Source organism: Crinia signifera, chromosome 2 (assembly GCF_055691185.1).
Source record: "Crinia signifera chromosome 2, ASM5569118v1, whole genome shotgun sequence".
NCBI lineage: Eukaryota > Metazoa > Chordata > Amphibia > Anura > Myobatrachidae > Crinia > Crinia signifera.
Genome location: NC_139218.1, coordinates 84,996,821 through 85,011,539, shown reverse-complemented (window position 1 = coordinate 85,011,539; position 14,719 = coordinate 84,996,821). Strand labels below are relative to the sequence as shown.

General features: G+C 41.1%; 1 long non-coding RNA gene across 1 annotated transcript; it reads left to right on the top strand.

The window, feature by feature from the left end:
* Positions 1–798: 798 nt before the first annotated feature.
* On the top strand, positions 799–10,799 carry LOC146059889 (uncharacterized). The gene is made up of 4 exons (XR_014470329.1): positions 799–3,995; positions 5,542–5,663; positions 7,575–7,758; positions 10,138–10,799. It is a non-coding gene; the product is annotated as an uncharacterized LOC146059889 (long non-coding RNA).
* The last annotated feature ends 3,920 nt before the right edge of the window (positions 10,800–14,719 follow it).

Here is a 14,719-nt window from a genome sequence, read left to right as displayed (position 1 = left end):
AAAAATCCCCTATTGGCACCCAAAAGCCACCTGACTGGTACCTCACACACCCTATATAAATCCCAACTTGACATTTTGACCTTTCAAAGGTTTGTGAAGGAGCCTGAGAAGGAGAGAGCTTGTTTATTTAGAGAGAGTTTTGAGTTGGTTATGTGTTCAGTATGTCTTTCAGACTGTGTACCAGAGGCAGGGCCGTCGACAGGGGGGTGCTGCCCACAGTTGCACGGTGCCACCCTCCCACCCCCGCAGCCGCACACTGCCTCCCCAACCCGGTGGCCCCCCAGCCAGTCATGCACAATACACAGTGCAACCTGCATAGTGCTGAGCCTAGGACACAGAGGGTCTCGGCGCTTGCAGGCTGCACTGTGCAGTGTGCGCTCCCATCCAGAGGAGATGTGCCACCGAGGAGATGCGCCTTCGCACCTAGGTAAGTTATGCTATTCAGGGGAGGGGTTGCGGGAGTGGCGGTAATGGTACTGGGGGTTGCGGGCAGGAGCGGCCAAAATGGTACTGGGGCGGGGAGTGGATGGCCATAATGGTACTGGGGGGGGGGCGGACTGAAGGTCAGTCCCGGGCCCCGTGATTCCTAGTGGCAGCCCTGACCAGAGGTGATGAGAGCCAGGAGGTGGGTGAGGAGGTGGTTCTCACCCAGAGTCACACTGAGGAGTAGGAGAGCAATGAGGAGACATTAGGACGAGATGAAGAAGCCAGTAGCACTTGCTCTCTCACCATTGGCGTATATATATAAATGGGTGCAGGGTGTGCAGTGCACATGCACCTCTAGGTCCAGGGAGGCCCACACAACAATCACTGAACCCATTTTTGTAATTATATGTAAACCTCCGGAATCCTGCAGCAGCCGGCACTGGGAACATAAAGAATTGAGCATGCACAGTAAATATTGTATGCCACTGGGCACAAGGTGCAGATGCCATTTTCCTAGAGACCTTTACATGCACATGAGAAAAGCCATAGTCTAAAGTGCTGTAGCCGCTGGTAGATAGTTGGGGCCCTCACACAGGTCCCCTCCTCTCGGAATATGGCCTTGCCTTTCATAGTTTTTTCTACCAGCTTACTGCTATCTCTTCCTACTTCATGGGGCAAATATAATAGGGTCCAAGTTGTTGGATATTTTCCGAAGATTGGTGAATTTTTGTTTTGACAAAAAATATGGCCATACCCTACCAAAGTCCTTAACCTCCAGCATCTTGGACCCTATTATATTTACCCCCAAATCTCTGTCATTGACCACTCCTTCCATATATATCACTGTCCTTTCATAACCTTTCATAAGAATAGGTGCTGTTATCATGCAGTGTAGGACTTCCGGTATCAGAGAAGCCTAGACGAGGCCTGGAAGCTTATCATATCTTTTGCAAAATATATGTAACTAAGATCTCTGAATGACCCTCTATTATGTTGGTTTTTCAAATCGTATTACTAATGCCCTTTGGTGTGCTGGGGGTTAAATCCCCCTCCCTTGCAGCACCTGGGGGGCATTACTAGTTTGATTGAGCAGCTCTCACCACTGCTTTCATAACTTTCCCTGGCCCCTCACAGGTCTGTCTGCACCATCATATTTTCATCTTCCCCTTTATTGTCCTATTAGTATGTTTTTAATCCATGGTACAGTCTTCTGATGCTGTGCTGCTCCTCTATGTACTCTTGAACTTATGCAGCAAAGACATGAAGGGATGTGAACACATTTTCTCTGAGCTGGTCCTCCTGATTTCTAATCCAATCACACAGATAGGAATTCGAGGAGTCAGATACTGTATCATTTCATAATGTCGCCCCCCACTCTGAGCCTTAGCTGGAGACCATCACATCAAGGCACAAGCACCACCAATGTATACATTGATGGGATCATGATACATATGGTAACCTAACCATATGACATTTAAGACATAACAACTGTAACTGATGGTGACTATAATGTGTCTTGACTACAGAAGACATTTCTGCCTCCATTATTAAAGTAGTCATTGAAGACTAGCAGCTAGAGCAGTGGTGGCCAACCTGTGACTCTTGAGCCTCATGCGGCTCTCCCCCTTGTAAAGTGCGGCTCCTGCTCCCACTGCTGCCTGCCGCCCACCGTCTGTCCCAGTCCCCCTGCTGCCGGTTCCCTGAATCCCTTCTCCTTCTGAGGGGAGGAGAGCGCGCATCGCGCATCTCTCCTATCCCTTACTGTGCATCCTTGTGACTGGGCCGTCCGCCAAGCAGAGCTCGTGGGCCAGCAGCCAATCAGGAGCCGGCCAGCGAGCTTTGATTGGTGGGCGGCCCAGTCACAGGGAAATGAGGGGGAAGGAGACACGCGGTGTGCTGTGCTCTCCTCCCATCGGGGACATGACAGGAGGACTGCAGGGGGACACCAGACTGTCCTCTCCCCACCTGGCAGCAGCAGCAACAAGGGTGAGTGCAGTAGCAGTTTGTGGCACTGTGGGGCCTTGCAGTTTGTGGCACTGTGGGGGCATAGCAGTTTGTGGCACTGTGGGGGCATAGCAGTTTGTGGCACTGTGGGGGCATAGCAGTTTGTGGCACTGTAGGGGCATACCAGCTTTTTGGCACTGTGGGGGCATACCCGGCACCGTGTGGTGCATACCTGGCACCATGGGGGGCATATGTGTATCTGGCACTATTGGGGGCATATGTATATATGGCACTGCACTATTGGAGGCATATTTGCATCACACCCACCCAAGGGATTAAAATAGACTACGCCCCTTTTTTTGGCGCATTCGCCTTCGGCGCGCGCATGATGTCGGCTCTTTAGCTTGACTACCGATATTTTTGGGCTCTTTACCTTTGACCGGTTGGCCACCCCTGAGCTAGAGGATATTTGGTATGGATTGCGATAGGATGGGTATAAATAAAAGATAATCTAGTCCATTATAGACTAAGAACTGCTGGAAATCCAGTGCTTTACTACTTTAGTTATCTTAACTCTTGATTCTGCCGAAGATTTTTGCTCTTGTGGTAAAATGGACACTTTAGCCGTTGTCTGTCAGCTCTGACTATGTTTGTGTCTGGTATTGTTCTTTGGCCACATATGCTGGACATAGAACTGACCTACGGATGACTGTAGGTCAGGATGCTGGCTGTCAATATACCGATGCTGGCATCCCTAAGAAGGCAATCCTGACAGGGGTGAGATAAGTATACTTACCCTGCCCCCTCTAACCCTCCCCACAGCCTGACCCTACCCCTCCCTGCTATTGCCTAAACCTAATCCCCGCACCCTGCCACCTACACCTAACCTCCCTTCCTGGTATCCTAACCCCAAACTTCACCCATTTGCAGCCTAAACCTATGTCCCCCCGCTAGGGCCAAAAACTAACCCCCACCCCACCCACGGCCAGACCCTAACCCGCCCCACATACTCAGTTACTAAGATGCTGGCTGTCAGTATTATGGCTTTGGCATCTTCATCCTTTTGAGGATGCAGCACCATTTTCCTGATGATAGTCAGGATGCTGGCATCGGTATACTGAGCACCGCCATCCTGAGTACCGGAATGCTGGCTGCATACCAGAACTATAGTAAAGCACCTGTTCCCCATTTTCACAGAAGCTAGTCACTGTCGCTGCTACTAAGAAGGGATCATAACAGTAGATAGATATATGTGATAGGTTTAAATTTAACGCTGGTACAGGTTTGTTTTCCATAAAGCAAATGTACACCTATGGATAACATATATATTCATATATACTTATAAATGTACAAATTGAATATTTATTTGTCACCAACAAACAAAAGAAATCACAGCACTCTGCCTATGCATTGTGCGGCAATGCTCATTCTCACATATGATAATTGATTATTGCTCTCTATCTCGTTTCAGGCACCGTATCCCATGTATGGAATTTATTGTCTTGTTTGAAACAATTTGCAATTTTCCTTAGAAAATAAGTTAACATAATTTGTTGTAGGTCAGTGTGTATTGATCCAAAAATAGAGGAAAAGATTTTGACCAGTGATGTGGAAATATCATTCATGTGAGTAGAAATAAAATGTTTGTAAAATGTACTTTATTGATGTTGAAAGATGATTGAAAATGTAAAAAGAAAACAGGGTATTATTTATAAAGTATTGTATATACCTTCAATTAGGGCATTTTTGCAGATACATATTTAATCAAAACAAGTATTGATCTCTATAACTCACATTTCATACCGCAGTTATTTATACCTTTTAGAAAAAATTGCTTTCCTGCTAGTTTAGGAAAGTCTTTGTCAGGCAATACGGCCACCATGGTGTATCTCTGTCAATGGATAAAGGGCCAATTGTTGTTTTTTATCTTTTTTGTTGCACACACATGTGGCCAAATGCAATAGTCTCCGAGTTTGGCGGCTGTGCAGGATGCCGGACGAATTTGGAGGTTTTGTTCATGGGGAAATCACTTACAAGGCATGGTTTTGCCTTGTAAGCAGCGGCAGTTTTTACCTATGGTAAAATCCGCCACTGTGTGTAGCCAGATGCAGTCTGTGAGACTGCACTGGCTTTACTGTGACTCGCAGTGACTTCCTATTGAATGTCCTACCTGCCAGTTACCAAGGCAGTCCCATTGGGGGGTGTTCCCTCCCTCCGGGATGACTCTCAATGCGCAACTGCAGGGCAGAACCTAAGAAATGGGTATCTTTAGCGATGTGCCGGACCTGGGCTGTATACCATTCTACGGGTCTGCTCCCGAAGTAGCCCCATAGAGGCTGGGGCCAGCACATGCTCAGTACCGAAGAGGCTACTGCACATGCGAAGGTCCCACAGCGATGATTGGCACAAGCAGCAATGACCTGTGGGGACCAGCAGTGGTGGCAGCGGCAGCCCCCGGAGAGGGAGCGGCATTGCGGCCGCCGCTCTCCTCCGCTGAGCCGCCACTGCTTGTGAGTGCCCCTTTAAAAAAAACAGAGTTCAGGCAGCACCCCGCACAGTCATCAAACTCGGAAGCTATTACATTTAGCCGCTGGTCTTGGTTAAATATTGACCACTTTAGTTACCACTGGACACTACAATGTTATACCAAGCAATATGTTTGCTGATAATATTACCAATAGTTTGCGCTTGCTTTTTCATAGGACAACGGTTCCCAAACTATGTGCCTAGGCACCCAGGGGTGAATGCGGACTCTTGCAGAGGTGCCTCGTGTTGGTGATCCAGGACCAAAACAGATTATTCATGGTGCTATAGGCTAGACAAAACCAGTGCTAATAGCAGCCAAACATAAAAATATATGAACAAATAGAACCAAAACTACTGTATGTCCATCACCACATAACTGATCCTAAGAGCAACATTTAAGCACAATTGACTAAATTTATCACTTTTTTAAATGTATTAATGCAAAGCTGTTGGCCTACGGGTGTCTTGAAAAAAATGCTGATACTCTGGGGCGCCATGATTCAAGGAAGTTTGAGAACCACTGTCAAGAGCCATAATTATCAATAATTGCAGCTTTACCAGAGCAGAAACAACAAAACAAATGAATACAGTCCTCTTTAAATGTATTCATAACAAATATAAACACCTCCAAATTTTTTATGATAGGAAATTGGCACATGCATGACAAGTGCGCACGAAACGCATTTACAACTGTTGTGCTGTGCAGAGAGAAGAAGAGAGACACTGAGCAGGACAAACACCTACTACATCCAACTGCCAGGACAAAGGTAATTTAATAAGGATGACTGTCCCATGGAATATCTATTGGGAACTGTTACAGTATAAACTGTAAACTGCAATATAAGTGTTATATGTAAACAGTTTGTTGTGTAGAAGCTTGGTTTTTCAGCTCCAACCAAGATCAAGCTGCCATGGCAATATTTTCTATATAAATGACGGTGACACCAGTTTTTTTTATCACCTTTTCCAGACCTTCCCAGACTCCTTATATATTTGCCAATGGATAAAGTCAATTCACTAACTTATATTGTATAAGGCTTCTATCTTCATCCTTCCTTCCATTATTATCCATTCATTACAGCATTTTCCCCAGCACAGTTTCACATTTCTTCTACTATAGAGGCTGTGAGAAAATGGGAAACGGTTGAAGGGTCTACAATGTCTAGGTAGACAGTCAGTAGGTCAACACCAAAAGGGGTTAACACAGACAAAAGGTTGACATTCACTAGGTTGACATGACAATGACCAACACATGAAAAGCTCAACAATTTCTTAATTTTTTGGGACTTTTTCATATTTTACCATCCAAGTGGACTTCAACTGGTAATGGTAAAGTGTTCTATGCGAAGCGCCAGTGGAGCAAGGCACCAGGCCCAAAGCATGCAAGGGTATGCATCACACTAATTGGGTGTCCATGTTGAGAGGTGTTGAGCTTGACACCAAAACCCATGAAAATGTATGTCGACCCTTTTTGTGTCAACCTTTTGACCATGTCGACCTATTGAATGTCGACCTTTTGTCTGTATCGACCTAGTGCATTTCGACCTTTTGTTGTCGACATATTGACTTTCTATATAAACACAGTAGACCTTTCAATCCACACCTGAGAAAATACCCTTCTTCTTCAACTACTCCGAACCCTACTTGCACCAATTTGTCAGCAACTCATATAAATCCCTAAATTACTACTGTAGTCCATGGTACATATAAAGCATATATATATATATATATATATATATGTACAGTTTGTTGCTTTAACTTTACAGCATAACTCAATTAAATAATTTTAAAGTATCTTCATCTACCGTACCTTTGTCACTGGCATTGCTATGTACCATCATCACCAGTGGGTACTCCATAGTCCCTTCCAATAACCTATTGATTCGATCACATAATATCTGTCTTTTTAGTAAATGAATACCTGTATCTAAATGTTAGGTTTAGGTACTAGCAGGGAGGGTTAGGCTGTAGGGAGGAAGGGTTAGTGTTAAGCACTTAGAAAGGGGGATAGGGATAGGCTACAGGGTAGTAAGATGAAGGTACCCTTGTAGGAAGGGTTAGGCTGTAGGGAGGGTGGGTCTGGGGGCAAGAGGTACTTACAGATCGGGATAAGGTCATCAGAATTGTGACACTCCCCCCCCCCCCCCTCATCATTCACACCACCGGTCATCCCTACATGTTCCATATTGGGTTATTAAACAGTCTACAATAAAAGGCTATATTCCCAGAATAAGTGGAGGACTAAATTTTGCTTGACATATGCAGAATATATATATATATATATATATATATATATATATATTGTGCAGTAGAACTAAAACACTCAGTGTCAAACATCAGTGTTTTCCTTTATTGCTTCTCCCTCTTTGATGCCACATCAAGATAATACATACCGTTTCTTTCTAGATCACTAATCTATAGAACAGTGAAAATGCATTTAAAACTTACTTATCCAAACATTTTTACTTTATACTGGAATGAACAGACAAAAAATCCTGAAAAAAATTGTCTCCATAGTTTAATGGTCCCTAGTAGTATATTTCTCTAAATAGAGTCTATGTACAGACAAAACCCTTACAATTTTATCATCTGTATAGTACATGTATAGATATATGCGCTACTATGTGTTCTGGAAGCGTTCTTCTATCTCTTCTATTTTCCCAAACCTTTCATTTCAGGAGTAATATCTGTTCCATCAAACATGTGGCATAAGCCCAATTTGCCAGCAGAGGGCAGAGCATACTCATGTTACTGAGAAAGGGCTTCATGTAAGGTTCATCATCATACAAAGTAGAATGCATTTTATGTGAAGAGTGTCATTAATAATAAGCCGCTGAGAGACTGCATGTGCATTTTTGGAAGGTACTTTTTCATCAGACCTGACTTAAATACAGGATAAATGCTGGATTATTAATTGTTTTGACCTGCAAATTGAGTAGCGTGTGTCATTTATAATAGGTAAACACATAGGAATGATAAGTGATTTAATTATTTATTTTTGTCAATAGAAAGGGGAAGGTATCAGTACACGAAAACATAGTTATGTTTTTTAATATATGTAAAAGCGTGTATAGCAAGAAAATTGTCTTCTGTTATATGATTCGGTATATATTTGAATATACAACAAATCAAATAACAAATAAAATATTCTTATATATACATAAAAACAAATAATAGCTACAACTCAGTAGATACCACAATTCATTTTGCCATCAACTCTCTGAGGATACTGATCTTCATCAATAACTAATACAAAGAAATCTAGATAATAGCATACAATAAAATAAAAATGTAGAAATGTTTGAGAGTGTATTACTATTAATCTAAATAATTTATGTTTGTTTTTATTTATGTCCTCATCTGGATTTTTAAATGAAGAGCATCATTTGCTGCAGAAGTGTTACTGCGTGAATTGAGACGAATGCAGAAAAAATTGTACTAAAATTAACATCTCAGTTATTGCGCAAATGATGAACTTTCTGGACACATAAATGGATACATAAATTAATTTTGTAATTTTTATTTTTTATTTTTCACTATTATTTTTTCTTGATAATTTATTGAATTTTGATGTTAAAAGGGTACACTACTAGGATATATTTCTCACTTTATATAAAAGATTGTACATTAGACAACAAAGGTTTAGCCAGCATATTATTTAGTAGATCCACAATTGTAAATTGAATGTTGTATATATTTGAAGACAGATGGAACTGCAGGGTACACCCAGTATCCATAATATATTAATATTATACATAGTGTGTAATATTAATATTGTGTTAGTGTAGCCACAAATGTCCAGTGGAGTCTAGAAACCAAACAAGGTAAAAAAAAAAAAAAAAAAGAGAGAAGAAAGCAAAATAATAATATATAATAAGAAATGTTAATATATTAACATTTAATTTCATATTTTAACAGAAATATAAGAATAAGGCACAAAATAAATGGATATTAATGTAAGAACTGACATTATTGTTAAGTTCCTTTGAATAAAATTGTTTGCCTGTCATACCAAACTATTTAATGTCTTCTAATTCAATACAACTCCACAAAATAACCCTTGATACATGAAAACTTTACTGGGTCATTTTCCTATATTATTTATATTAGTGTGTAATTTACTGTTATTAATAAACCTGTGCATAACCTTTAATCAACTTTATATTTTGTGAATTTGTCATAGTGTCTGGAGGGCAGCAGATGCCTTCTCTACCTCCTCCACCCCCAATGAAACCTGCCACCCATTGAGCAAATGCACCGGCTTTACTGGTGATGGCTCTTCTCTTTGGATTCACTATGTGCTAATCAAACACAGAACAGGCAGCCACACTGGGAGATGCTTTCTTCAACTGGTACTACCAGTCCTGGCAGCAATTAATACTGTACAACTCCAATTTGAATCCACTCCTCTGCCTATCCAGCAGCACTACCTGGCTTCTCGGGGCTGCAGCTAATGCAGTCCCGAGAAGCCATTGTTTGAGTGCATGCCCTAGTCCTGGCATCTTGACTACAACACAGGCAGCACCTCTCATCCAAGAGAGTAGTAGTTGCCACTGCTTGGTACTAACTGCACATGGTACCCATTTTCTTGCTATTCTGATTTGACCAATATAATATTTCTTGTGACCATCCATTCTGTTTAGGAATCTTATCCCTCCATGCCCTAAGGTTATATATATAGTACATTTGTATAGTTCTCTTTGTGAAAAAACGTATATAGCTTAGCGTCAAAACCGATTTGGATGCCCACTTTCTAGGACATTTGTTAATATATTTATAAAAACATTAAAATAAGCAGGGCCCAATATAGACCTCTGTTATCAGAGTGATAAGTTCTCCCAAGCCCCATTGCTGAGCTCATGATTCTTCCTTCCATATCCTCATCTTTGCTTAATGCCTCTGTCCTACTTTCCTAGAGCAGAGGACTAATAGGGTGGAACAGCTCCAGTACTAGGGAAAAATACTGAGGCCAGATGTACTGAGCTTCAAAAGTGATAAAACGGAGAGTGAGTGTTTTCAAACACAGCCTGTGACATTACAGGTTGGAGCTGAATGGCCGGTGGTTTATCACTCTCCATTTTATCACGTTTCAAGCTTAGTACATCTGGCCCTCAGGGGTCTACCTTGAGGCTTACTGCTACATCAACAAGTGCTTTGTCTTCAATCATTTTGCTACCTGCATGCAATTTTTAAGACATAGTAGTGTTATTTTGTGTACAATTCTTTTATTTTATATTGCAGGTATGGTTAACGGTAAGCTTTCTTACTACCGATCCCAAGCTCTGTGCTTCAAGCAGGGAGAGGAGAAGTGCAGTTGATGAGGTGCTCGCTTAGAATAAATATTATGCATGATTCCTCTGTTACTTCAGTTGCTTTTGGCACATAGGAAACAATCCTCCAATTTGGAGCAGCAGCTGGAAGTGTCAAAAGGAACAAATTAATACAAAAAACATGTAGGTGATATATTAGAATGAGAAAGTGGATTGGTTATAACTTATACTGAAAAAGCACACAACATTAACCGACACAGAATTTGGCTACTTAATAGTGTTTTAAAAAACAGTGCAAACAGAAGAGACATTTTTTAAAACTCCAAAAACATACTTGTAGGTTAGCACTAGTACGCATGTGTTTCTGCTTGGCTCCCCTTTGTCAGGGACTAATGGAAATCAGTTAGCATTCTCTATAAAGCACTGCTTCATAATACATTTGCTTTTCCTCACTTGCATTGAATGCCTATCTGCACTGGGAAGAAGGAGAGAATTTTTTATTATGGAGACAAAGAAAAAACATACAAAAGCAATAACTAAAGTGTTTTTTATATTATATTATATTTTGTTATTATTATTATTATTATATATAGTATATAGCTCATGTATGCTGTTTTAACTGTACATGTTAATGGTGCCAAGCAAACTGTAAATCAATGTATCCATTAAAACATTATTTATGGTACACATTTTTATACATAATGATTACAGTGTTTTATAAGTATAAGTGTTCAATAAGGTTTTTCAATAAGTAAAATTTAGTTCACACTGTTTAACAAAAAATTAGCTACAACGCTTCAGTAATAACTCAGATAATTGAGTTCTAATTGCTAGATTGCAGCTGACAATTATCTTAATACTTTGACAGCTTACAGTGCATGTAGTATGCACAACTACAAGCCAATCAAATTAACCCCTTGTCATTCGAAAGAACTGAGATGACAACACTGTTCCTGTTAACTCACAAAAGCACACAAAGGTCAAAATTACCTGTAATTTTGTTGATTAATTGCCTTCAATTAAAATGCAGCTACTACGTGTTGGAATGAAAACCTTCTGAATGAAACTACAGGGAAAAAAAGGGGGAGAAGTGCAAAACAGTCGCAATGTTCACCTTATGATTCCTGTATCACATCATTACCATTTGTCAACCTCTGGCCTGGAAAGGACAATGGCATATCAAATGCATTGCATGTGAGGTTTCCTTGTTACTGCTGTTCTTATGCTGATGTAGGATGTAATTATTAGCTGTTCATTCCAAAAGTAGACTGTAATTGTTAAAGATTTAATTACTGTGCTTCTGCACAGTGGTATTATAGTAGTATAGGGAAGTCTGCATTTTTATTTTAATTGATATTGTCCAACTGATGAAAATATATATGCAAACAAGTTTATTAATTTTTTGTGCTCTCTTATGTTGCCAGGACAAATACAGTAAGATTTAGATGATGACACACTTCCAGGGGTGACCTTTTAGCTCACATATGCTGGGATCCCCTAGGCTAGAGTGTGAGTAGGAATAAACTTGGTAATTTACCTTTGCCGCACACCAGTGGCGTAACTATAAATTTAGCTCCCCTCTGCCAAAAAATTTGTGGTGCCCCCACCGTTCCTCCTCCCCCCTTCTTCGATAAAACATGAAAATGGTGCAGACTGTTTACCTAGGCCACTGTGTGCCGCCATGTGTTGTGCTGCAGCTTCCCAGGAGTGGCGTGCGCCCATGCTGCGTACCAGGAAGGACATCCCATCTGCTGACATACTGTAGCCTTCCATCACCAGTGAATACTAGTGGAAGTGTGTGCGGGTAATGACACCAGATCATCAGAGGAGGTGAGGAGACTGGGGAGGGGGGAAGGGCTGTCACCTACGGTATGCAGCTACAGTACACAGCCACCGCCGCCCACTACTACTGAGTGACAACAAACTGTGTATTAGTACAGGACATCAGGTATTTTTCAGTGCGCCCCAAGACCACTGGATCCCCACAAACCACAGCTGGGGCTGCCACACCGTAGTTACGCCACTGCCGCACACTCTCATACACCGGAAACTACCCTATGGTAAGTCCTGGAACCAGATCTATCATGTTCTTTCATGTACATTAGCTTTCTACCTCTAGGCCAGACCTGGAACCATATCTATCATGTCTATAAGGGAAGAAACTATATTAACATCAAACACCCATACATAATCAGAATGGGTCGGGACCTGATAACCATAGAACATCACTACTGAGTTTTGTGTAATGTCTTAAGGTCTGTGGCTTGTCTCGGGGCCCGGGGTAGGGTTCTTAGGCCTGTGGCTGGATCTGAGGGCTGGACTTTGGGGCTTCAAGCTAAACTTTGGGTTGGCTATAGAAATTGCTCTTATGAGTTGCAGACACAGACCACTTCCCTGGTCTTCATGTGGTCCTGAGGCACTATCTTTTCCTATGGTCTGCTTTGTCATTTATTTTGCGAATAAATCTTTTGTGCATCCACAATCGCTAAACATCTGCTGCATGTGCACAGTGTGGATTTGGCACATGTACTGTGGCAGAATAATGCTCTACATTGCTTGCACCTCTAAATCAGGACAATTATTTATTTAAATATTTGCATGGGCAGATTGTTAACATATTGTTCTGGACAAAATCACATTAATCTCGCTCACACGTGGACCCACGGAGGTTGACTGATATCCTCTGTTTCATTTTATTTTCAATTGCATATGTTCTAGGCACCAACACACAGTAAATTATAAACAATTAGTAGTAACATTTACTTACTTACTTACTTACTTGTAGAGGGAAAAAATGGAGTGTCCACCAACAGTGCGCTCAGCTGCCAATCCAATATATATATAAAGGGTGTTTCCCTTAACCCTTAGTACACAACAATAATCACAGAAATGTATACATATCTTATGATCAGGCGCTGAAAGTTCAACAACATGTAGCCATTCCCCTTTGTTTGAATACGGTGTATGCAGGGAATAAAAGGGTGAATATAGTGAAGAACAGTTATATACAACAATGCTTTAATTCACACCAATAAAAACAGATAGTGCCTGGTAGGTCTGGAGGATCTGATTGTGATCACCCTTTTATTCCCTGCATACACCGTATTCAAACGAAGGGGAATGGCTACATGTTGTTGAACTTTCAGCGCCTGATCATAAGATATGTATAAATTTCTGTGATTACTTACTTACTTACTTACTTACTTACTTTTGAGGCTTTTCTCTGTTTACAGTAATTGAGTTTTATGTGCCCAGATTCGGGAGCCAGGTGCTGCCCCTTTTACATGCAGCAACCACCTTCTGTCACTGTAGGAGACAGCATTCCAGCCAAAACACCCCTCAGGGCAACCCGCATCTCCCAGCCACCATGAGTAATGGAAAGGGGAGGTTTTCTTCACAAAGCCATGCCCCATTAATGGAGCAACGACCCCTTTTCATGGTGTGATCACTCATCGACAAATCAGGTTTCACATGGGCAAGTGAAATGTTCCAGTGACATAGGTGCCTGCTCCAGTGGAGCATGTAATCTATATCCCTGCCACTTGTACATGCACACACATTCACATTAACAGGCAGGCACCCCTAAAGAGATGACCCCGCTAGAAACAAATATAGAATTCAACACAGAGGCTGAGTAAAAATAAAAACAAATAAGTCACTAGGTCCAGATGAGATTCACCAAAGGGTTCTGATGCAACTAAATGCAGTACATTTTTGATAAATCTTATTTGACTAGTACAGTGCCAAAGGACTGGAGAATTGTGGAAGTAGTACCATTATTTAAAAAAAGGCAAAAGATGACCCAGGGATTTGTAGACCTGTGAGCTTACCGTCGATTAGGAATAGGGAAATTATTTGAGTGAATTTTAAGAGATGTGATCCAAGAATATTTAGAAATGAAACAAATAATCAGTAGTAATCAACATGGATTTGTAAAGAATCGCTCATGCCAAACTAACCTAATAAGATTTTATGAAGATGTTCGCAGAAACCTAGACATTGGCAATGCTGTAGATGTGTCTTCTTGAAATTGAATGAATTTTGCAAAGTCATTCTACACACTTCCACAAATAAAAAACTGATAAAAAAATGGAAGATTTGGGGCTAGGGGTTAAAATTTGAATTAGTAGGCTGCATGATAGAGAGCAGAGGGTGGTGGTCAATGGTGCATTTTGAAGTTTGATATCAGTACTAAGTGTAGTACCACAGGGTTCGGTATTAGGGCCTCTTCTATTTAACATATTCATTAAAGATATAGAGAATGGGACAGAAAGCAGAATATCAATTTTTACAGATGTCACATAAATGTGCACAGTGGTTAGATTGGTTGAGGATGTCAACATTCTACAGAGGGACTTACAGTAGATAAACCTTATGAATGGACTGATAGATGGAAAATAAGGGTCAATGTACATAAATGTAAGGTTATGCATCTCAAAAGGACATAACCAGTGTGTGACTTATACATTAAATGGCGTAGAATTGGGCAAACCAGAATTGCAAAAGGAGTCCAAATTGACAACAAACTAGGGTTCAGTGCTTAGTGTTGTGGT